Genomic DNA, 23848 nt, shown 5'->3' with positions numbered 1-23848 from the left:
TTTGACAATTTTGACCGAAATCCAATTCCTTCAAAAGCCCATATCTTGGACAAGGAAGAAGCTAAAGAGCTCAAAAAATCCACACACACACTCTGGGGGGCACGATGATTCATTGGTATGAGTTTAAAGAAAATTTAAATTTTGGTCATTTTTTTCAGAGGACTTAAGGGGGGACCCTTATCCACTTTGACTTTTTTTTGGATGGGCAATATCTTGGCCTAGGGAACACACAAAAAGCCCCAAATTCACACACAACATCCCCATGGCACCAGGATTCTTTTGTACAAGTTTGGAGTCATTTTGACAATTTTGACCGAAATCCAATTCCTTCAAAAGCCCATATCTTGGACAAGGAAGAAGCTAAAGAGCTCAAAAAATCCACACACACACTCTGGGGGGCACGATGATTCGTTGGTATGAGTTTAAAGAAAATTTAAATTTTGGTCATTTTTTTCAGAGGACTTAAGGGGGGACCCTTATCCACTTTGACTTTTTTTTGGATGGGCAATATCTTGGCCTAGGGAACACACAAAAAGCCCCAAATTCACACACAACATCCCCATGGCACCAGGATTCTTTTGTACAAGTTTGGAGTCATTTTGACAATTTTGACTGAACTCCAATTCCTTCAAAAGCCCATATCTTGGACAAGGAAGATGCTAAAGAGGTCAAAAAATCCACACACACACTCTGGGGGGCACGATGATTCATTGGTATGAGTTTAAAGAAAATTTAAATTTTGGTAATTGTTTTCAGAGGAGGTAAGGGGGGACCCTTATCCACTTTGACTTTTTTTTGGATGGGCCATATCTTGGCCTAGGAAACACACAACAAGCCCCAAATTCACACACAACATCTCCGTGGCACCAGGATTCTTTGGTACAAGTTTGGAGTCATTTTGACAATTTTGACTGAAATCCAATTCCTTTAAAAGCCCATATCTTGGACAAGGAAGAAGCTAAAGAGCTCAAAAAATCCACAAACACACTCTGGGGGGCACGATGATTCATCGGTATGAGTTTAAAGAAAATTTAAATTTTGGTAATTTTTTTCAGAGGAGGTAAGGGGGGACCCTTATCCACTTTGACTTTTTTATGGATGGGCCATATCTTGGCCTAGGAAACACACAACAAGCCCCAAATTCACACACAACATCCCCATGGCACCAGAATTCTTTTGTACAAGGTTGGAGTCATTTTGACAATTTTGACCGAAATCCAATTCCTTTAAAAGCCCATATCTTGGACAAGGAGGAAGCTTAAGAGCTCAAAAAATACACAAACACACTCTGGGGGGCACGATGATTCATTGATATGCGTTTGAAGAAATATAAATTTTGGTCATTTTTTTCAGAGGAGGTAAGGGGGGACCCTTATCCACTTTGACTTTTTTTTGGATGGGCCATATCTTGGCATAGGAAACACATAAAAAGCCCCAAATTCACACACAACATCCCCATGGCTCCAGGATTCTTTGGTGCAAGTTTGGAGTCATTTTGACAATTTTGTCCCATTTCCAATTCCTTAAAAAGCCCATATCTTGGACAAGGAAGAAGCTAAAGAGCTCAAAAAATCCACACACACACTCTGGGGGGCCAGTGATTCATTGGTATGAGATTAAAAAAAATTAAAATGTTGGTCATTTTTTTTAGAGGAGGTAAGGGGGGACCCTTATCCACTTTGACTTTTTTTTGGATGGGCCATATCTTGGCCTAGGAAACACACAACAAGCCCCAAATTCACACACAACATCCCCATGGCACCAGGATTCTTTGGTGCAAGTTTGGAGTCATTTTGACAATTTTGACCGAAATCCAATTCCTTCAAAAGCCCATATCTTGGACAAGGAAGAAGCTAAAGAGCTCAAAAAATCCACACACACACTCTGGGGGGCACGATGATTCATTGGTATGAGTTTAAAGAAAATTTAAATTTTGGTCATTTTTTTCAGAGGACTTAAGGGGGGACCCTTATCCACTTTGACTTTTTTTTGGATGGGCAATATCTTGGCCTAGGGAACACACAAAAAGCCCCAAATTCACACACAACATCCCCATGGCACCAGGATTCTTTTGTACAAGTTTGGAGTCATTTTGACAATTTTGACCGAAATCCAATTCCTTCAAAAGCGCATATCTTGGACAAGGAAGAAGCTATAGAGCTCAAAAAATCCACACACACACTCTGGGGGGCACGATGATTCGTTGGTATGAGTTTAAAGAAAATTTAAATTTTGGTCATTTTTTTCAGAGGACTTAAGGGGGGACCCTTATCCACTTTGACTTTTTTTTGGATGGGCCATATCTTGGCCTAGGAAACACACAACAAGCCCCAAATTCACACACAACATCTCCGTGGCACCAGGATTCTTTGGTACAAGTTTGGAGTCATTTTGACAATTTTGACTGAAATCCAATTCCTTTAAAAGCCCATATCTTGGACAAGGAAGAAGCTAAACAGCTCAAAAAATCCACAAACACACTCTGGGGGGCACGATGATTCATCGGTATGAGTTTAAAGAAAATTTAAATTTTGGTAATTTTTTTCAGAGGAGGTAAGGGGGGACCCTTATCCACTTTGACTTTTTTATGGATGGGCCATATCTTGGCCTAGGAAACACACAACAAGCCCCAAATTCACACACAACATCCCCATGGCACCAGAATTCTTTTGTACAAGGTTGGAGTCATTTTGACAATTTTGACCGAAATCCAATTCCTTTAAAAGCCCATATCTTGGACAAGGAGGAAGCTTAAGAGCTCAAAAAATACACAAACACACTCTGGGGGGCACGATGATTCATTGATATGCGTTTGAAGAAATATAAATTTTCGTCATTTTTTTCAGAGGAGGTAAGGGGGGACCCTTATCCACTTTGACTTTTTTTTGGATGGGCCATGTCTTGGCATAGGAAACACATAAAAAGCCCCAAATTCACACACAACATCCCCATGGCTCCAGGATTCTTTGGTGCAAGTTTGGAGTCATTTTGACAATTTTGTCCCATTTCCAATTCCTTAAAAAGCCCATATCTTGGACAAGGAAGAAGCTAAAGAGCTAAAAAAAAATACACAAACACACTCTGGGGGGCACGATGATTCATTGGTATGAGTTTAAAGAAAATTTAAATTTTGGTAATTGTTTTCAGAGGAGGTAAGGGGGGACCCTTATCCACTTTGACTTTTTTTTGGATGGGCCATATCTTGGCCTAGGAAACACACAACAAGCCCCAAATTCACACACAACATCTCCGTGGCACCAGGATTCTTTGGTACAAGTTTGGAGTCATTTTGACAATTTTGACTGAAATCCAATTCCTTTAAAAGCCCATATCTTGGACAAGGAAGAAGCTAAAGAGCTCAAAAAATCCACAAACACACTCTGGGGGGCACGATGATTCATCGGTATGAGTTTAAAGAAAATTTAAATTTTGGTAATTTTTTTCAGAGGAGGTAAGGGGGGACCCTTATCCACTTTGACTTTTTTATGGATGGGCCATATCTTGGCCTAGGAAACACACAAAAAGCCCCAAATTCACACACAACATCCCCATGGCACCAGAATTCTTTTGTACAAGTTTGGAGTCATTTTGACAATTTTGACCGAAATCCAATTCCTTAAAAAGCCCATATCTTGGACAAGGAAGAAACTAAAGAGCTCAAAAAATACACAAACACACTCTGGGGGGCACGATGATTTATTGGTATGAGTTTAAAGAAAATTTAAATTTTGGTCATTTTTTTCAGAGGAGGTAAGGGGGGACCCTTATCCACTTTGACTTTTTTTTGGATGGGCCAAATCTTGTCATAGAAAACACATAAAAAGCCGCAAATTCACACACAACATCCCCATGGCACCAGGATTCTTTGGTGCAAGTTTGGAGTCATTTTGACAATTTTGACTGAAATCCAATTCCTTTAAAAGCCCATATCTTGGACAAGGAAGAAGCTAAAGAGCTCAAAAAATCCACACACACACTCTGGGGGGCACGATGATTCATTGGTATGAGTTTAAGGAAAATTTAAACTTTGGTCATTTTTTTCAGAGGACGTAAGGGGGGACCCTTATCCACTTTGACTTTTTTTTGGATGGGCCATATCTTGGCATAGGAAACACATAAAAAGCCCCAAATTCACACACAACATCCCCATGGCACCAGGATTCTTTGGTGCAAGTTTGGAGTCATTTTGACAATTTTGACCGAAATCCAATTCCTTTAAAAGCCCATATCTTGGACAAGGAGGAAGCTTAAGAGCTCAAAAAATACACAAACACACTCTGGGGGGCACGATGATTCATTGATATGCGTTTGAAGAAATATATATTTTGGTCATTTTTTTCAGAGGAGGTAAGGGGGGACCCTTATCCACTTTGACTTTTTTTTGGATGGGCAATATCTTGGCCTAGGGAACACAAAAAAAGCCCCAAATTCACACACAACATCCCCATGGCACCAGGATTCTTTTGTACAAGTTTGGAGTCATTTTGACAATTTTGACTGAACTCCAATTCCTTCAAAAGCCCATATCTTGGACAAGGAAGATGCTAAAGAGGTCAAAAAATCCACACACACACTCTGGGGGGCACAATGATTCATTGGTATGAGTTTAAAAAAAAATTAAAATTTTGGTCATTTTTTTCAGAGGAGGTAAGGGGGGACCCTTATCCACTTTGACATTTTTTTGGATGGGCCATATCTTTGCCTAGGAAACACACAACAAGCCCCAAATTCACACACAACATCCCCATGGCACCAGGATTTTTTGGTGCAAGTTTGGAGTCATTTTGACAATTTTGACTGAAATCCAATTCCTTTAAAAGCCCATATCTTTGACAAGGAAGAAGCTAAAGAGCTCAAAAAATCCACAAACACACTCTGGGGGGCACGATGATTCATTGGTATGAGTTTAAAGAAAATTTAAATTTTGGTAATTGTTTTCAGAGGAGGTAAGGGGGGACCCTTATCCACTTTGACTTTTTTTTGGATGGGCCATATCTTGGCCTAGGAAACACACAACAAGCCCCAAATTCACACACAACATCTCCGTGGCACCAGGATTCTTTGGTACAAGTTTGGAGTCATTTTGACAATTTTGACTGAAATCCAATTCCTTTAAAAGCCCAAATCTTGGACAAGGAAGAAGCTAAAGAGCTCAAAAAATCCACACACACACTCTGGGGGGCACGATGATTCATTGGTATGAGTTTAAGAAATTTTTAAATTTTGGTCATTTTTTTCAGGGGAGGTAAGGGGGGACCCTTATCCACTTTGACTTTTTTTTGGATGGGCCATATCTTGGCCTAGGGAACACACAACAAGCCCCAAATTCACACACAACATCCCCATGGCACCAGGATTCTTTGGTACAAGTTTGGAGTCATTTTGACAATTTTGACTGAAATCCAATTCCTTTAAAAGCCCATATCTTGGACAAGGAGGAAGCTTAAGAGCTCAAAAAATACACAAACACACTCTGAGGGGCACGATGATTCATTGATATGCGTTTAAAGAAATATAAATTTTGGTCATTTTTTTCAGAGGACGTAAGGGGGGACCCTTATCCACTTTGACTTTTTTTGGATGGGCCATATCTTGGCCTAGGAAACACACAACAAGCCCCAAATTCACACACAACATCCCCATGGCACCAGGATTGTTTGGTACAAGTTTGGAGTCATTTTGACAATTTTTACCAAATTCCAATTCCTTCAAAAGCCCATATCTTGGACAAGGAAGAAGCTAAAGAGCTCAAAAAATCCACACACACACTCTGGGGGGCACGATGATTCATTGGTATGAGTTTAAAAAAAAAAAAAATTTTGGTCATTTTTTTCAGAGGAGGTAAGGGGGGACCCTTATCCACTTTGACTTTTTTTTGGATGGGCCATATCTTGGCATAGGAAACACATAAAAAGCCCCAAATTCACACACAACATCCCCATGGCACCAGGATTCTTTGGTGCAAGTTTGGAGTCATTTTGACAATTTTGACCGAAATTCAATTCCTTTAAAAGCCCATATCTTGGACAAGGAAGAAGCTAAAGAGCTCAAAAAATACACAAACACACTCTGGGGGGCACGATGATTCATTGGTATGAGTTTAAGAAATTTTTAAATTTTGGTCATTTTTTTCAGGGGAGGTAAGGGGGGACCCTTATCCACTTTGACTTTTTTTTGGATGGGCCATATCTTGGCCTAGGGAACACACAAAAAGCCCCAAATTCACACACAACATCCCCATGGCACCAGTATCTTTGGTGCACGTTTGGAGTCATTTTGGCAATTTTGACTGAAATCCAATTCCTTTAAAAGCCCATATCTTGGACAAGGAAGAAGCTAAAGAGCTCAAAAAATACACAAACACACTCTGGGGTGCACGATGATTCATTGGTATGAGTGTAAAAAAAATTAAAATTTTGGTCATTTTTTTCAGAGGAGGTAAGGGGGGACCCTTATCCACTTTGACTTTTTTTTGGATGGGCCATATCTTGGCCTAGGGAACACACAAAAAGCCCCAAATTCACACACAACATCCCCATGGCACCAGGATTCTTTGGTGCAAGTTTGGAGTCATTTTGACATTTTGACCGAAATTCAATTCCTTTAAAAGCCCATATCTTGGACAAGGAGGAAGCTTAAGAGCTCAAAAAATACACAAACACACTCTGGGGGGCACGATGATTCATTGATATGCGTTTAAAAAAATATAAATTTTGGTCATTTTTTTCAGAGGAGGTAAGGGGGGACCCTTATCCACTTCGACTTTTTTTTGGATGGGCCATATCTTGGCATAGGAAACACATAAAAAGCCCCAAATTCACACAAAACATCCCCATGGCACCAGGATTCTTTGGTGCAAGTTTGGAGTCATTTTGACAATTTTGTCCCAATTCCAATTCCTTTAAAAGCCCATATCTTTACAAGGAGGAAGCTTAAAAGCTCAAAAAATCCACACACACACTCTGGGGTGCACGATGATTCATTGGTATGAGTTTAAAGAAAATTCAAATTTTGGTCATTTTTTTCAGAGGAGGTAAGGGGGGACCCTTATCCACTTTGACTTTTTTTTGGATGGGCCATATCTTGGCCTAGGGAACACACAAAAAGCCCCAAATTCACACACAACATCCCCATGGCACCAGGATTCTTTGGTGAAAGTTTGGAGTCATTTTGACAATTTTGACTGAAGTCCAATTCCTTTAAAGCCCATATCTTGGACAAGGAAGAAGCTAAAGAGCTCAAAAAATTCCACACACACACTCTGGGGGGCACGATGATTCATTGGTTAGAGTTTAAAGAAAATTTTAATTTTGGTAATTTTTTCAGAGGAGGTAAGGGGGGACCCTTATCACCTTTGACTTTTTTTTGGATGGGCCATATCTTGGCATAGGAAACACATAAAAAGCCCCAAATTCACACACAACATCCCCATGGCACCAGGATTCTTTGGTGCAAGTTTGGAGTCATTTTGACAATTTTGACTGAAGTCCAATTCCTTTAAAAGCCCATATCTTGGACAAGGAAGAAGCTAAAGAGCTCAAAAAATACACAAACACACTCTGGGGGGCACGATGATTCATTGGTATGAGTTTAAGAAATTTTTAAATTTTGGTCATTTTTTTCAGGGGAGGTAAGGGGGGACCCTTATCCACTTTGACTTTTTTTTGGATGGGCCATATCTTGGCCTAGGGAACACACAAAAAGCCCCAAATTCACACACAACATCCCCATGGCACCAGTATCTTTGGTGCACGTTTGGAGTCATTTTGGCAATTTTGACTGAAATCCAATTCCTTTAAAAGCCCATATCTTGGACAAGGAAGAAGCTAAAGAGCTCAAAAAATACACAAACACACTCTGGGGTGCACGATGATTCATTGGTATGAGTGTAAAGAAAATTCAAATTTTGGTCATTTTTTTCAGAGGAGGTAAGGGGGGACCCTTATCCACTTTGACTTTTTTTTGGATGGGCCATATCTTGGCCTAGGGAACACACAAAAAGCCCCAAATTCACACACAACATCCCCATGGCACCAGGATTCTTTGGTGCAAGTTTGGAGTCATTTTGACAATTTTGACTGAAATCCAATTCCTTTTACAGCCCATATCTTGGACAAGGAGGAAGCTTAAGAGCTCAAAAAATCCACACTCACACTCTGGGGTGCACGATGATTCATTGGTATGCGTTTAAAGAAAATTTAAATTTTGGTCATTTTTTTCAGAGGAGGTAAGGGGGGACCCTTATCCACTTTGACTTTTTTTTGGATGGGCCATATCTTGGCATAGGAAACACATAAAAAGCCCCAAATTCACACACAACATCCCCATGGCACCAGGATTCTTTGGTGCAAGTTTGGAGTCATTTTGACATTTTGACCGAAATTTAATTCCTTAAAAGCCCATATCTTGGACAAGGAGGAAGCTTAAGAGCTCAAAAAATACACAAACACACTCTGGGGGGCACGATGATTCATTGATATGCGTTTAAAAAAATATAAATTTTGGTCATTTTTTTCAGAGGAGGTAAGGGGGGACCCTTATCCACTTCGACTTTTTTTTGGATGGGCCATATCTTGGCATAGGAAACACATAAAAAGCCCCAAATTCACACAAAACATCCCCATGGCACCAGGATTCTTTGGTACAAGTTTGGAGTCATTTTGACAATTTTGTCCCAATTCCAATTCCTTTAAAAGCCCATATCTTTACAAGGAGGAAGCTTAAAAGCTCAAAAAATCCACACACACACTCTGGGGTGCACGATGATTCATTGGTATGAGTTTAAAGAAAATTCAAATTTTGGTCATTTTTTTCAGAGGAGGTAAGGGGGGACCCTTATCCACTTTGACTTTTTTTTGGATGGGCCATATCTTGGCCTAGGGAACACACAAAAAGCCCCAAATTCACACACAACATCCCCATGGCACCAGGATTCTTTGGTGCAAGTTTGGAGTCATTTTGACAATTTTGACTGAAGTCCAATTCCTTCAAAAGCCCATATCTTGGACAAGGAAGAAGCTAAAGAGCTCAAAAAATTCCACACACACACTCTGGGGGGCACGATGATTCATTGGTTAGAGTTTAAAGAAAATTTAAATTTTGGTCATTTTTTCAGAGGAGGTAAGGGGGGACCCTTATCACCTTTGACTTTTTTTTGGATGGGCCATATCTTGGCCTAGGGAACACACAAAAAGCCCCAAATTCACACACAACATCCCCATGGCACCAGGATTCTTTGGTGCAAGTTTGGAGTCATTTTGACAATTTTGACTGAAATCCAATTCCTTTAAAAGCCCATATCTTGGACAAGGAGGAAGCTTAAGAGCTCAAAAAATCCACACACACACTCTGGGGTGCACGATGATTCATTGGTATGAGTTTAAAGAAAATTCAAATTTTGGTCATTTTTTTCAGAGGAGGTAAGGGGGGACCCTTATCCACTTTGACTTTTTTTTGGATGGGCCATATCTTGGCCTAGGGAACACACAAAAAGCCCCAAATTCACACACAACATCCCCATGGCACCAGGATTCTTTGGTGCAAGTTTGGAGTCATTTTGACAATTTTGACTGAAGTCCAATTCCTTTAAAAGCCCATATCTTGGACAAGGAAGAAGCTAAAGAGCTCAAAAAATCCCCACACACACTCTGGGGGGCACGATGATTCATTGGTAAGAGTTTAAAGAAAATTTAAATTTTGGTCATTTTTTCAGAGGAGGTAAGGGGGGACCCTTATCCACTTTGACTTTTTTTTGGATGGGCCATATCTTGGCCTAGGGAACACACAAAAAGCCCCAAATTCACACACAACATCCCCATGGCACCAGGATTCTTTGGTGCAAGTTTGGAGTCATTTTGACAATTTTGACCGAAATTCAATTCCTTTAAAAGCCCATATCTTGGACAAGGAAGAAGCTAAAGAGCTCAAAAAATCCACAAACACACTCTGGGGGGCACGATGATTCATTGGTATGAGTTTAAAAAAAATTACAATTTTGGTCATTTTTTTCAGAGGAGGTAAGGGGGGACCCTTATCCACTTTGATTTTTTTTTTGGATGGGCCATATCTTGGCCTAGGGAACACACAAAAAGCCCAAAATTCACACAAAACAACCCCATGGAACCTGAATTCTTTGGTGCAAGTTTGGAGTCATTTTGACAATTTTGTCCCAATTCCAATTCCTTAAAAAGCCCATATCTTGGACAAGGAAGAAACTAAAGAGCTCAAAAAATACCCACACACACTCTGGGGGGCACGATGATTCATTGGTATGAGTTTAAAAAAATTAAAATTTTGTTCATTTTTTTCAGAGGAGGTAAGGGGGGACCCTTATCCACTTTGATTTTTTGTTTGGATGGGCCATATCTTGGCCTAGGGAACACACAAAAAGCCCCAAATTCACACAAAACATCCCCATGGCACCAGAATTCTTTGGTGCAAGTTTGGAGTCATTTTGACAATTTTGACCGAAATTCAATTCCTTTAAAAGCCCATATCTTGGACAAGGAAGAAGGTAAAGAGCTCAAAAAATACACAAACACACTCTGGGGGGCAAGATGATTCATTGGTATGAGTTTAAAGAAAATTTAAATTTTGGTCTTTTTTTTCAGATGAGGTAAGGGGGGACCCTTATCCACTTTGACTTTTTTTTTGGATGGGCCATATCTTTGCCTAGGGAACACACAAAAAGCCCCAAATTCACACACAACATCCCCATGGCACCAGGATTCTTTGGTGCAAGTTTGGAGTCATTTTGACAATTTTGACTGAAATCCAATTTCTTTAAAAGCCCAAATCTTGGACAAGGAAGAAGCTAAAGAGCTCAAAAAATCCCCACACACACTCTGGGGGGCACGATGATTCATTGGTATGAGTTTAAAGAAAATTTAAATTTTGGTCATTTTTTTCAGAGGAGGTAAGGGGGGACCCTTATCCACATTGACTTTTTTTGGATGGGCCATATCTTGGCCTAAAAAACACACAAAAAGCCCCAAATTCACACACAACATCCCCATGGCACCAGGATTCTTTGGTGCAAGTTTGGAGACATTTTGACAATTTTGACCGAAATCCAATTCCTTAAAAAGCCCATATCTTGGACAAGGAAGGAGCTAAAGAGCTCAAAAAATCCACACACACACTCTGGGGGGCACGATTATTCATTGGTATGAGTTTAAAGAAAATTTAAATTTTGGTCATTTTTTCAGAGGGGGTAAGGGGGGACCCTTATCCACTTTGACTTTTTTTTGGATGGGCCATATCTTTGCCTAGGGAACACACAAAAAGCCCCAAATTCACACACAACATCCCCATGGCACCAGGATTCTTTGGTGCAAGTTTGGAGACATTTTGACAATTTTGGTCCAAATTTCAATTCCTTTAAAAGTCCATATCTTGGACAAGGAAGAAGCTAAAGAGCTCAAAAAATCCACACACACACTCTGGGGGGCATGATGATTCATTGGTATGAGTTTAAAGAAAATTAAAATTTTGGTCTTTTTTTTCAGATGAGGTAAGGGGGGACCCTTATCCACTTTTACTTTTTTTTGGATGGGCCATATCTTTGCCTAGGGAACACACAAAAAGCCCCAAATTCACACACAACATCCCCATGGCACCAGGATTCTTTGGTGCAAGTTTGGAGTCATTTTGACAATTTTGACTGAAATCCAATTTCTTTAAAGCCCATATCATGTACAAGGAAGAAGCTAAAGAGCTCAAAAAATCCACACACACACTCTGGGGGGCACGATGATTCATTGGTATGAGTTTGAAGAAAATTTAAATTTTGGTCATTTTTTTCAGAGGAGGTAAGGGGGGACCCTTATCCACTTTGACTTTTTTAGGATGGGCCATATCTTGGCCTAGGAAACACACAAAAAGCCCCAAATTCACACACAACATCCCCATGGCACCAGGATTCTTTGGTGCAAGTTTGGAGACATTTTGACAATTTTGACCGTAATCCAATTCCTTAAAAAGCCCATATCTTGGACAAGGAAGAAGCTAAAGAGCTCAAAAAATCCACACACACACTCTGGGGGGCACGATTATTCATTGGTATGAGTTTAAAGAAAATTTAAATTTTGGTCATTTTTTCAGAGGAGGTAAGGGGGGACCCTTATCCACTTTGACTTTTTTTTGGATGGGCCATATCTTGGCCTAGGGAACACACAAAAAGCCCCAAATTCACACACAACATCCCCATGGCACCAGGATTCTTTGGTGCAAGTTTGGAGTCATTTTGACATTTTGACCGAAATTCAATTCCTTTAAAAGCCCATATCTTGGACAAGGAGGAAGCTTAAGAGCTCAAAAAATACACAAACACACTCTGGGGGGCACGATGATTCATTGATATGCGTTTAAAAAAATATAAATTTTGGTCATTTTTTTCAGAGGAGGTAAGGGGGGACCCTTATCCACTTTGACTTTTTTTTGGATGGGCCATATCTTGGCATAGGAAACACATAAAAAGCCCCAAATTCACACAAAACATCCCCATGGCACCAGGATTCTTTGGTGCAAGTTTGGAGTCATTTTGACAATTTTGTCCCAATTCCAATTCCTTTAAAAGCCCATATCTTTACAAGGAGGAAGCTTAAAAGCTCAAAAAATCCACACACACACTCTGGGGTGCACGATGATTCATTGGTATGAGTTTAAAGAAAATTCAAATTTTGGTCATTTTTTTCAGAGGAGGTAAGGGGGGACCCTTATCCACTTTGACTTTTTTTTGGATGGGCCATATCTTGGCCTAGGGAACACACAAAAAGCCCCAAATTCACACACAACATCCCCATGGCACCAGGATTCTTTGGTGAAAGTTTGGAGTCATTTTGACAATTTTGACTGAAGTCCAATTCCTTTAAAGCCCATATCTTGGACAAGGAAGAAGCTAAAGAGCTCAAAAAATTCCACACACACACTCTGGGGGGCACGATGATTCATTGGTTAGAGTTTAAAGAAAATTTTAATTTTGGTAATTTTTTCAGAGGAGGTAAGGGGGGACCCTTATCACCTTTGACTTTTTTTTGGATGGGCCATATCTTGGCATAGGAAACACATAAAAAGCCCCAAATTCACACACAACATCCCCATGGCACCAGGATTCTTTGGTGCAAGTTTGGAGTCATTTTGACAATTTTGACTGAAGTCCAATTCCTTTAAAAGCCCATATCTTGGACAAGGAAGAAGCTAAAGAGCTCAAAAAATACACAAACACACTCTGGGGGGCACGATGATTCATTGGTATGAGTTTAAGAAATTTTTAAATTTTGGTCATTTTTTTCAGGGGAGGTAAGGGGGGACCCTTATCCACTTTGACTTTTTTTTGGATGGGCCATATCTTGGCCTAGGGAACACACAAAAAGCCCCAAATTCACACACAACATCCCCATGGCACCAGGATTCTTTGGTGCAAGTTTGGAGTCATTTTGACAATTTTGACCGAAATTCAATTCCTTTAAAAGCCCATATCTTGGACAAGGAAGAAGCTAAAGAGCTCAAAAAATCCACAAACACACTCTGGGGGGCACGATGATTCATTGGTATGAGTTTAAAAAAAATTACAATTTTGGTCATTTTTTTCAGAGGAGGTAAGGGGGGACCCTTATCCACTTTGATTTTTTTTTTGGATGGGCCATATCTTGGCCTAGGGAACACACAAAAAGCCCAAAATTCACACAAAACATCCCCATGGAACCTGAATTCTTTGGTGCAAGTTTGGAGTCATTTTGACAATTTTGTCCCAATTCCAATTCCTTAAAAAGCCCATATCTTGGACAAGGAAGAAACTAAAGAGCTCAAAAAATACCCACACACACTCTGGGGGGCACGATGATTCATTGGTATGAGTTTAAAAAAATTAAAATTTTGTTCATTTTTTTCAGAGGAGGTAAGGGGGGACCCTTATCCACTTTGATTTTTTGTTTGGATGGGCCATATCTTGGCCTAGGGAACACACAAAAAGCCCCAAATTCACACAAAACATCCCCATGGCACCAGAATTCTTTGGTGCAAGTTTGGAGTCATTTTGACAATTTTGACCGAAATTCAATTCCTTTAAAAGCCCATATCTTGGACAAGGAAGAAGGTAAAGAGCTCAAAAAATACACAAACACACTCTGGGGGGCAAGATGATTCATTGGTATGAGTTTAAAGAAAATTTAAATTTTGGTCTTTTTTTTCAGATGAGGTAAGGGGGGACCCTTATCCACTTTGACTTTTTTTTTGGATGGGCCATATCTTTGCCTAGGGAACACACAAAAAGCCCCAAATTCACACACAACATCCCCATGGCACCAGGATTCTTTGGTGCAAGTTTGGAGTCATTTTGACAATTTTGACTGAAATCCAATTTCTTTAAAAGCCCAAATCTTGGACAAGGAAGAAGCTAAAGAGCTCAAAAAATCCCCACACACACTCTGGGGGGCACGATGATTCATTGGTATGAGTTTAAAGAAAATTTAAATTTTGGTCATTTTTTTCAGAGGAGGTAAGGGGGGACCCTTATCCACATTGACTTTTTTTGGATGGGCCATATCTTGGCCTAAAAAACACACAAAAAGCCCCAAATTCACACACAACATCCCCATGGCACCAGGATTCTTTGGTGCAAGTTTGGAGACATTTTGACAATTTTGACCGAAATCCAATTCCTTAAAAAGCCCATATCTTGGACAAGGAAGGAGCTAAAGAGCTCAAAAAATCCACACACACACTCTGGGGGGCACGATTATTCATTGGTATGAGTTTAAAGAAAATTTAAATTTTGGTCATTTTTTCAGAGGGGGTAAGGGGGGACCCTTATCCACTTTGACTTTTTTTTGGATGGGCCATATCTTTGCCTAGGGAACACACAAAAAGCCCCAAATTCACACACAACATCCCCATGGCACCAGGATTCTTTGGTGCAAGTTTGGAGACATTTTGACAATTTTGGTCCAAATTTCAATTCCTTTAAAAGTCCATATCTTGGACAAGGAAGAAGCTAAAGAGCTCAAAAAATCCACACACACACTCTGGGGGGCATGATGATTCATTGGTATGAGTTTAAAGAAAATTAAAATTTTGGTCTTTTTTTTCAGATGAGGTAAGGGGGGACCCTTATCCACTTTTACTTTTTTTTGGATGGGCCATATCTTTGCCTAGGGAACACACAAAAAGCCCCAAATTCACACACAACATCCCCATGGCACCAGGATTCTTTGGTGCAAGTTTGGAGTCATTTTGACAATTTTGACTGAAATCCAATTTCTTTAAAGCCCATATCATGTACAAGGAAGAAGCTAAAGAGCTCAAAAAATCCACACACACACTCTGGGGGGCACGATGATTCATTGGTATGAGTTTGAAGAAAATTTAAATTTTGGTCATTTTTTTCAGAGGAGGTAAGGGGGGACCCTTATCCACTTTGACTTTTTTAGGATGGGCCATATCTTGGCCTAGGAAACACACAAAAAGCCCCAAATTCACACACAACATCCCCATGGCACCAGGATTCTTTGGTGCAAGTTTGGAGACATTTGGACAATTTTGACCGTAATCCAATTCCTTAAAAAGCCCATATCTTGGACAAGGAAGAAGCTAAAGAGCTCAAAAAATCCACACACACACTCTGGGGGGCACGATTATTCATTGGTATGAGTTTAAAGAAAATTTAAATTTTGGTCATTTTTTCAGAGGAGGTAAGGGGGGACCCTTATCCACTTTGACTTTTTTTTGGATGGGCCATATCTTTGCCTAGGGAACACACAAAAAGCCCCAAATTCACACACAATATCCCCATGGCACCAGGATTCTTTGGTGCAAGTTTGGAGACATTTTGACAATTTTGGTCCAAATTCCAATTCCTTTAAAAGTCCATATCTTGGACAAGGAAGAAGCTAAAGAGCTCAAAAAATCCACACACACACTCTGGGGGGCACGATGATTCATTGGTATGAGTTTAAAGAAAATTTAAACTTTGGTCATTTTTTCAGAGGGGGTAAGGGGGGACCCTTATCCACTTTGACTTTTTTTTTTGGATGGGCCATATCTTTGCCTAGGGAACACACAAAAAGCCCCAAATTCACACACAACATCCCCATGGCACCAGGATTCTTTGGTACAAGTTTGGAGTCATTTTGACAATTTTGTCCAAATTCCAATTCCTTTAAAAGCCCATATCTTGGACAAGGAAGAAGCTAAAGAGCTCAAAAAATCCACACACACACTCTGGGGGGCACGATGATTCATTGGTATGAGTTTAAAGAAAATTTAAATTTTGGTCATTTTTTTCAAAGGAGGTAAGGGGGGATCCTTATCCACTTTGACTTTTTTTTGGATGGGCCATATCTTTGCCTAGGGAACACACAAAAAGCCCCAAATTCACACACAATATCCCCATGGCACCAGGATTCTTTGGTGCAAGTTTGGAGACATTTTGACAATTTTGGTCCAAATTCCAATTCCTTTAAAAGTCCATATCTTGGACAAGGAAGAAGCTAAAGAGCTCAAAAAATCCACACACACACTCTGGGGGGCACGATGATTCATTGGTATGAGTTTAAAGAAAATTTAAACTTTGGTCATTTTTTCAGAGGGGGTAAGGGGGGACCCTTATCCACTTTGACTTTTTTTTTTGGATGGGCCATATCTTTGCCTAGGGAACACACAAAAAGCCCCAAATTCACACACAACATCCCCATGGCACCAGGATTCTTTGGTACAAGTTTGGAGTCATTTTGACAATTTTGTCCAAATTCCAATTCCTTTAAAAGCCCATATCTTGGACAAGGAAGAAGCTAAAGAGCTCAAAAAATCCACACACACACTCTGGGGGGCACGATGATTCATTGGTATGAGTTTAAAGAAAATTTAAATTTTGGTCATTTTTTTCAAAGGAGGTAAGGGGGGATCCTTATCCACTTTGACTTTTTTTTGGATGGGCCATATCTTTGCCTAGGGAACACACAAAAAGCCCCAAATTCACACACAATATCCCCATGGCACCAGGATTCTTTGGTGCAAGTTTGGAGACATTTTGACAATTTTGGTCCAAATTTCAATTCCTTTAAAAGTCCATATCTTGGACAAGGAAGAAGCTAAAGAGCTCAAAAAATCCACACACACACTCTGGGGGGCATGATGATTCATTGGTATGAGTTTAAAGAAAATTAAAATTTTGGTCTTTTTTTTCAGATGAGGTAAGGGGGGACCCTTATCCACTTTGACTTTTTTTTGGATGGGCCATATCTTTGCCTAGGGAACACACAAAAAGCCCCAAATTCACACACAACATCCCCATGGCACCAGGATTCTTTGGTGCAAGTTTGGAGTCATTTTGACAATTTTGACTGAAATCCAATTCCTTTAAAAGCCCAAATCTTGGACAAGGAAGAAGCTAAAGAGCTCAAAAAATCCCCACACACACTCTGGGGGGCACGATGATTCATTGGTATGAGTTTAAAGAAAATTTAAATTTTGGTCATTTTTTTCAGAGGAGGTAAGGGGGGACCCTTATCCACATTGACTTTTTTAGGATGGGCCATATCTTGGCCTAGGAAACACACAAAAAGCCCCAAATTCACACACAACATCCCCATGGCACCAGGATTCTTTGGTGCAAGTTTGGAGACATTTTGACAATTTTGACCGAAATCCAATTCCTTAAAAAGCCCATATCTTGGACAAGGAAGAAGCTAAAGAGCTCAAAAAATCCACACACACACTCTGGGGGGCACGATTATTCATTGGTATGAGTTTAAAGAAAATTTAAATTTTGGTCATTTTTTCAGAGGGGGTAAGGGGGGACCCTTATCCACTTTGACTTTTTTTTGGATGGGCCATATCTTTGCCTAGGGAACACACAAAAAGCCCCAAATTCACACACAACATCCCCATGGCACCAGGATTCTTTGGTGCAAGTTTGGAGACATTTTGACAATTTTGGTCCAAATTTCAATTCCTTTAAAAGTCCATATCTTGGACAAGGAAGAAGCTAAAGAGCTCAAAAAATCCACACACACACTCTGGGGGGCATGATGATTCATTGGTATGAGTTTAAAGAAAATTAAAATTTTGGTCTTTTTTTTCAGATGAGGTAAGGGGGGACCCTTATCCACTTTACTTTTTTTTGGATGGGCCATATCTTTGCCTAGGGAACACACAAAAAGCCCCAAATTCACACACAACATCCCCATGGCACCAGGATTCTTTGGTGCAAGTTTGGAGTCATTTTGACAATTTTGACTGAAATCCAATTTCTTTAAAGCCCATATCATGTACAAGGAAGAAGCTAAAGAGCTCAAAAAATCCACACACACACTCTGGGGGGCACGATGATTCATTGGTATGAGTTTGAAGAAAATTTAAATTTTGGTCATTTTTTTCAGAGGAGGTAAGGGGGGACCCTTATCCACTTTGACTTTTTTAGGATGGGCCATATCTTGGCCTAGGAAACACACAAAAAGCCCCAAATTCACACACAACATCCCCATGGCACCAGGATTCTTTGGTGCAAGTTTGGAGACATTTGGACAATTTTGACCGTAATCCAATTCCTTAAAAAGCCCATATCTTGGACAAGGAAGAAGCTAAAGAGCTCAAAAAATCCACACACACACTCTGGGGGGCACGATTATTCATTGGTATGAGTTTAAAGAAAATTTAAATTTTGGTCATTTTTTCAGAGGAGGTAAGGGGGGACCCTTATCCACTTTGACTTTTTTTTGGATGGGCCATATCTTGGCCTAGGGAACACACAAAAAGCCCCAAATTCACACACAATATCCCCATGGCACCAGGATTCTTTGGTGCAAGTTTGGAGACATTTTGACAATTTTGGTCCAAATTCCAATTCCTTTAAAAGTCCATATCTTGGACAAGGAAGAAGCTAAAGAGCTCAAAAAATCCACACACACACTCTGGGGGGCACGATTATTCATTGGTATGAGTTTAAAGAAAATTTAAACTTTGGTCATTTTTTCAGAGGGGGTAAGGGGGGACCCTTATCCACTTTGACTTTTTTTTGGATGGGCCATATCTTTGCCTAGGGAACACACAAAAAGCCCCAAATTCACACACAACATCCCCATGGCACCAGGATTCTTTGGTACAAGTTTGGAGTCATTTTGACAATTTTGACCGAAATCCAATTCCTTTAAAAGCCCATATCTTGGACAAGGAAGAAGCTAAAGAGCTCAAAAAATCCACACACACACTCTGGGGGGCACGATGATTCATTGGTATGAGTTTCAAGAAAATTTAAATTTTGGTCATTTTTGTCAGAGGAGGTAAGGGGGGACCCTTATCCACTTTGACTTTTTTTTGAATGGGCCATATCTTGGCCTAGGGAACACACAAAAAGCCCCAAATTCACACACAACATCCCCATGGCACCAGGATTCTTTGGTGCAAGTTTGGAGTCATTTTGACAATTTTGACTGAAATCCAATTTCTTTAAAAGCCCATATCATGTACAAGGAAGAAGCTAAAGAGCTCAAAAAATCCACACACACACTCTGGGGGGCACGATGATTCATTGGTATGAGTTTAAAGAAAATTTTAATTTTGGTCATTTTTTTCAGAGGAGGTAAGGGGGGACCCTTATCCACTTTGACTTTTTTTGGATGGGCCATATCTTGGCCTAGGAAACACACAAAAAGCCCCAAATTCAAACACAACATCCCCATGGCACCAGGATTCTTTGGTGCAAGTTTGGAGTCATTTTGACAATTTTGTCCAAATTCCAATTCCTTTAAAAGCCCATATCTTGGACAAGGAAGAAGCTAAAGAGCTCAAAAAATCCACACACACACTCTGGGGGGCACGATGATTCATTGGTATGAGTTTAAAGAAAATTTAAATTTTGGTCATTTTTTTCAAAGGAGGTAAGGGGGGATCCTTATCCACTTTGACTTTTTTTTGGATGGGCCATATCTTTGCCTAGGGAACACACAAAAAGCCCCAAATTCACACACAATATCCCCATGGCACCAGGATTCTTTGGTGCAAGTTTGGAGACATTTTGACAATTTTGGTCCAAATTTCAATTCCTTTAAAAGTCCATATCTTGGACAAGGAAGAAGCTAAAGAGCTCAAAAAATCCACACACACACTCTGGGGGGCATGATGATTCATTAGTATGAGTTTAAAGAAAATTAAAATTTTGGTCTTTTTTTTCAGATGAGGTAAGGGGGGACCCTTATCCACTTTGACTTTTTTTTGGATGGGCCATATCTTTGCCTAGGGAACACACAAAAAGCCCCAAATTCACACACAACATCCCCATGGCACCAGGATTCTTTGGTGCAAGTTTGGAGTCATTTTGACAATTTTGACTGAAATCCAATTCCTTTAAAAGCCCATATCTTGGACAAGGAAGAAGCTAAAGAGCTCAAAAAATCCACACACACACTCTGGGGGGCACGATGATTCATTGGTATGAGTTTAAAGAAAATTTAAATTTTGGTCATTTTTTTCAGAGGAGGTAAGGGGGGACCCTTATCCACATTGACTTTTTTTGGATGGGCCATATCTTGGCCTAGGAAACACACAAAAAGCCCCAAATTCACACACAACATCCCCATGGCACCAGGATTCTTTGGTGCAAGTTTGGAGACATTTTGACAATTTTGACCGAAATCCAATTCCTTAAAAAGCCCATATCTTGGACAAGGAAGAATCTAGAGCTCAAAAAATCCACACACACACTCTGGGGGGCACGATTATTCATTGGTATGAGTTTAAAGAAAATTTAAATTTTGGTCATTTTTTCAGAGGGGGTAAGGGGGGACCCTTATCCACTTTGACTTTTTTTTGGATGGGCCATATCTTTGCCTAGGGAACACACAAAAAGCCCCAAATTCACACACAATATCCCCATGGCACCAGGATTCTTTGGTGCAAGTTTGGAGACATTTTGACAATTTTGACTGAAATCCAATTTCTTTAAAAGCCCATATCATGTACAAGGAAGAAGCTAAAGAGCTCAAAAAATCCACACACACACTCTGGGGGGCACGATGATTCATTGGTATGAGTTTAAAGAAAATTTTAATTTTGGTCATTTTTTTCAGAGGAGGTAAGGGGGGACCCTTATCCACTTTGACTTTTTTTGGATGGGCCATATCTTGGCCTAGGAAACACACAAAAAGCCCCAAATTCAAACACAACATCCCCATGGCACCAGGATTCTTTGGTGCAAGTTTGGAGTCATTTTGACAATTTTGTCCAAATTCCAATTCCTTTAAAAGCCCATATCTTGGACAAGGAAGAAGCTAAAGAGCTCAAAAAATCCACACACACACTCTGGGGGGCACGATGATTCATTGGTATGAGTTTAAAGAAAATTTAAATTTTGGTCATTTTTTTCAGAGGAGGTAAGGGGGGACCCTTATCCACATTGACTTTTTTTGGATGGGCCATATCTTTGCATAGGGAACACACAAAAAGCCCCAAATTCACACACAACATCCCCATGGCACCAGGATTCTTTGGTACAAGTTTGGAGTCATTTTGACAATTTTGACCGAAATCCAATTCCTTTAAAAGCCCATATCTTGGACAAGGAAGAAGCTAAAGAGCTCAAAAAATCCACACACACACTCTGGGGGGCACGATGATTCATTGGTATGAGTTTCAAGAAAATTTAAATTTTGGTCATTTTTGTCAGAGGAGGTAAGGGGGGACCCTTATCCACTTTGACTTTTTTTTGAATGGGCCATATCTTGGCCTAGGGAACACACAAAAAGCCCCAAATTCACACACAACATCCCCATGGCACCAGGATTCTTTGGTGCAAGTTTGGAGTCATTTTGACAATTTTGACTGAAATCCAATTTCTTTAAAAGCCCATATCATGTACAAGGAAGAAGCTAAAGAGCTCAAAAAATCCACACACACACTCTGGGGGGCACGATGATTCATTGGTATGAGTTTAAAGAAAATTTTAATTTTGGTCATTTTTTTCAGAGGAGGTAAGGGGGGACCCTTATCCACTTTGACTTTTTTTGGATGGGCCATATCTTGGCCTAGGAAACACACAAAAAGCCCCAAATTCAAACACAACATCCCCATGGCACCAGGATTCTTTGGTGCAAGTTTGGAGTCATTTTGACAATTTTGTCCAAATTCCAATTCCTTTAAAAGCCCATATCTTGGACAAGGAAGATCCTAAAGAGCTCAAAAAATCCACACACACACTCTGGGGGGCACGATGATTCATTGGTATGAGTTTAAAGAAAATTTAAATTTTGGTCATTTTTTTCAAAGGAGGTAAGGGGGGATCCTTATCCACTTTGACTTTTTTTTGGATGGGCCATATCTTTGCCTAGGGAACACACAAAAAGCCCCAAATTCACACACAATATCCCCATGGCACCAGGATTCTTTGGTGCAAGTTTGGAGACATTTTGACAATTTTGGTCCAAATTTCAATTCCTTTAAAAGTCCATATCTTGGACAAGGAAGAAGCTAAAGAGCTCAAAAAATCCACACACACACTCTGGGGGGCATGATGATTCATTAGTATGAGTTTAAAGAAAATTAAAATTTTGGTCTTTTTTTTCAGATGAGGTAAGGGGGGACCCTTATCCACTTTGACTTTTTTTTGGATGGGCCATATCTTTGCCTAGGGAACACACAAAAAGCCCCAAATTCACACACAACATCCCCATGGCACCAGGATTCTTTGGTGCAAGTTTGGAGTCATTTTGACAATTTTGACTGAAATCCAATTTCTTTAAAAGCCCATATCTTGGACAAGGAAGAAGCTAAAGAGCTCAAAAAATCCACACACACACTCTGGGGGGCACGATGATTCATTGGTATGAGTTTAAAGAAAATTTAAATTTTGGTCATTTTTTTCAGAGGAGGTAAGGGGGGACCCTTATCCACATTGACTTTTTTTGGATGGGCCATATCTTGGCCTAGGAAACACACAAAAAGCCCCAAATTCACACACAACATCCCCATGGCACCAGGATTCTTTGGTGCAAGTTTGGAGACATTTTGACAATTTTGACCGAAATCCAATTCCTTAAAAAGCCCATATCTTGGACAAGGAAGAATCTAGAGCTCAAAAAATCCACACACACACTCTGGGGGGCACGATTATTCATTGGTATGAGTTTAAAGAAAATTTAAATTTTGGTCATTTTTTCAGAGGGGGTAAGGGGGGACCCTTATCCACTTTGACTTTTTTTTGGATGGGCCATATCTTTGCCTAGGGAACACACAAAAAGCCCCAAATTCACACACAATATCCCCATGGCACCAGGATTCTTTGGTGCAAGTTTGGAGACATTTTGACAATTTTGACTGAAATCCAATTTCTTTAAAAGCCCATATCATGTACAAGGAAGAAGCTAAAGAGCTCAAAAAATCCACACACACACTCTGGGGGGCACGATGATTCATTGGTATGAGTTTAAAGAAAATTTTAATTTTGGTCATTTTTTTCAGAGGAGGTAAGGGGGGACCCTTATCCACTTTGACTTTTTTTGGATGGGCCATATCTTGGCCTAGGAAACACACAAAAAGCCCCAAATTCAAACACAACATCCCCATGGCACCAGGATTCTTTGGTGCAAGTTTGGAGTCATTTTGACAATTTTGTCCAAATTCCAATTCCTTTAAAAGCCCATATCTTGGACAAGGAAGAAGCTAAAGAGCTCAAAAAATCCACACACACACTCTGGGGGGCACGATGATTCATTGGTATGAGTTTAAAGAAAATTTAAATTTTGGTCATTTTTTTCAGATGAGGTAAGGGGGGACCCTTATCCACATTGACTTTTTTTGGATGGGCCATATCTTGGCCTAGGAAACACACAAAAAGCCCCAAATTCACACACAACATCCC

This window comes from Genypterus blacodes, unplaced genomic scaffold (assembly GCF_046128005.1).
Source record: "Genypterus blacodes isolate CSIRO-AG114 ecotype Tasmania unplaced genomic scaffold, CSIRO-AGI_Gbla_v1 ptg000003l_1, whole genome shotgun sequence".
Classification (NCBI taxonomy): domain Eukaryota; kingdom Metazoa; phylum Chordata; class Actinopteri; order Ophidiiformes; family Ophidiidae; genus Genypterus; species Genypterus blacodes.
This window is presented reverse-complemented; position numbering follows the sequence as displayed.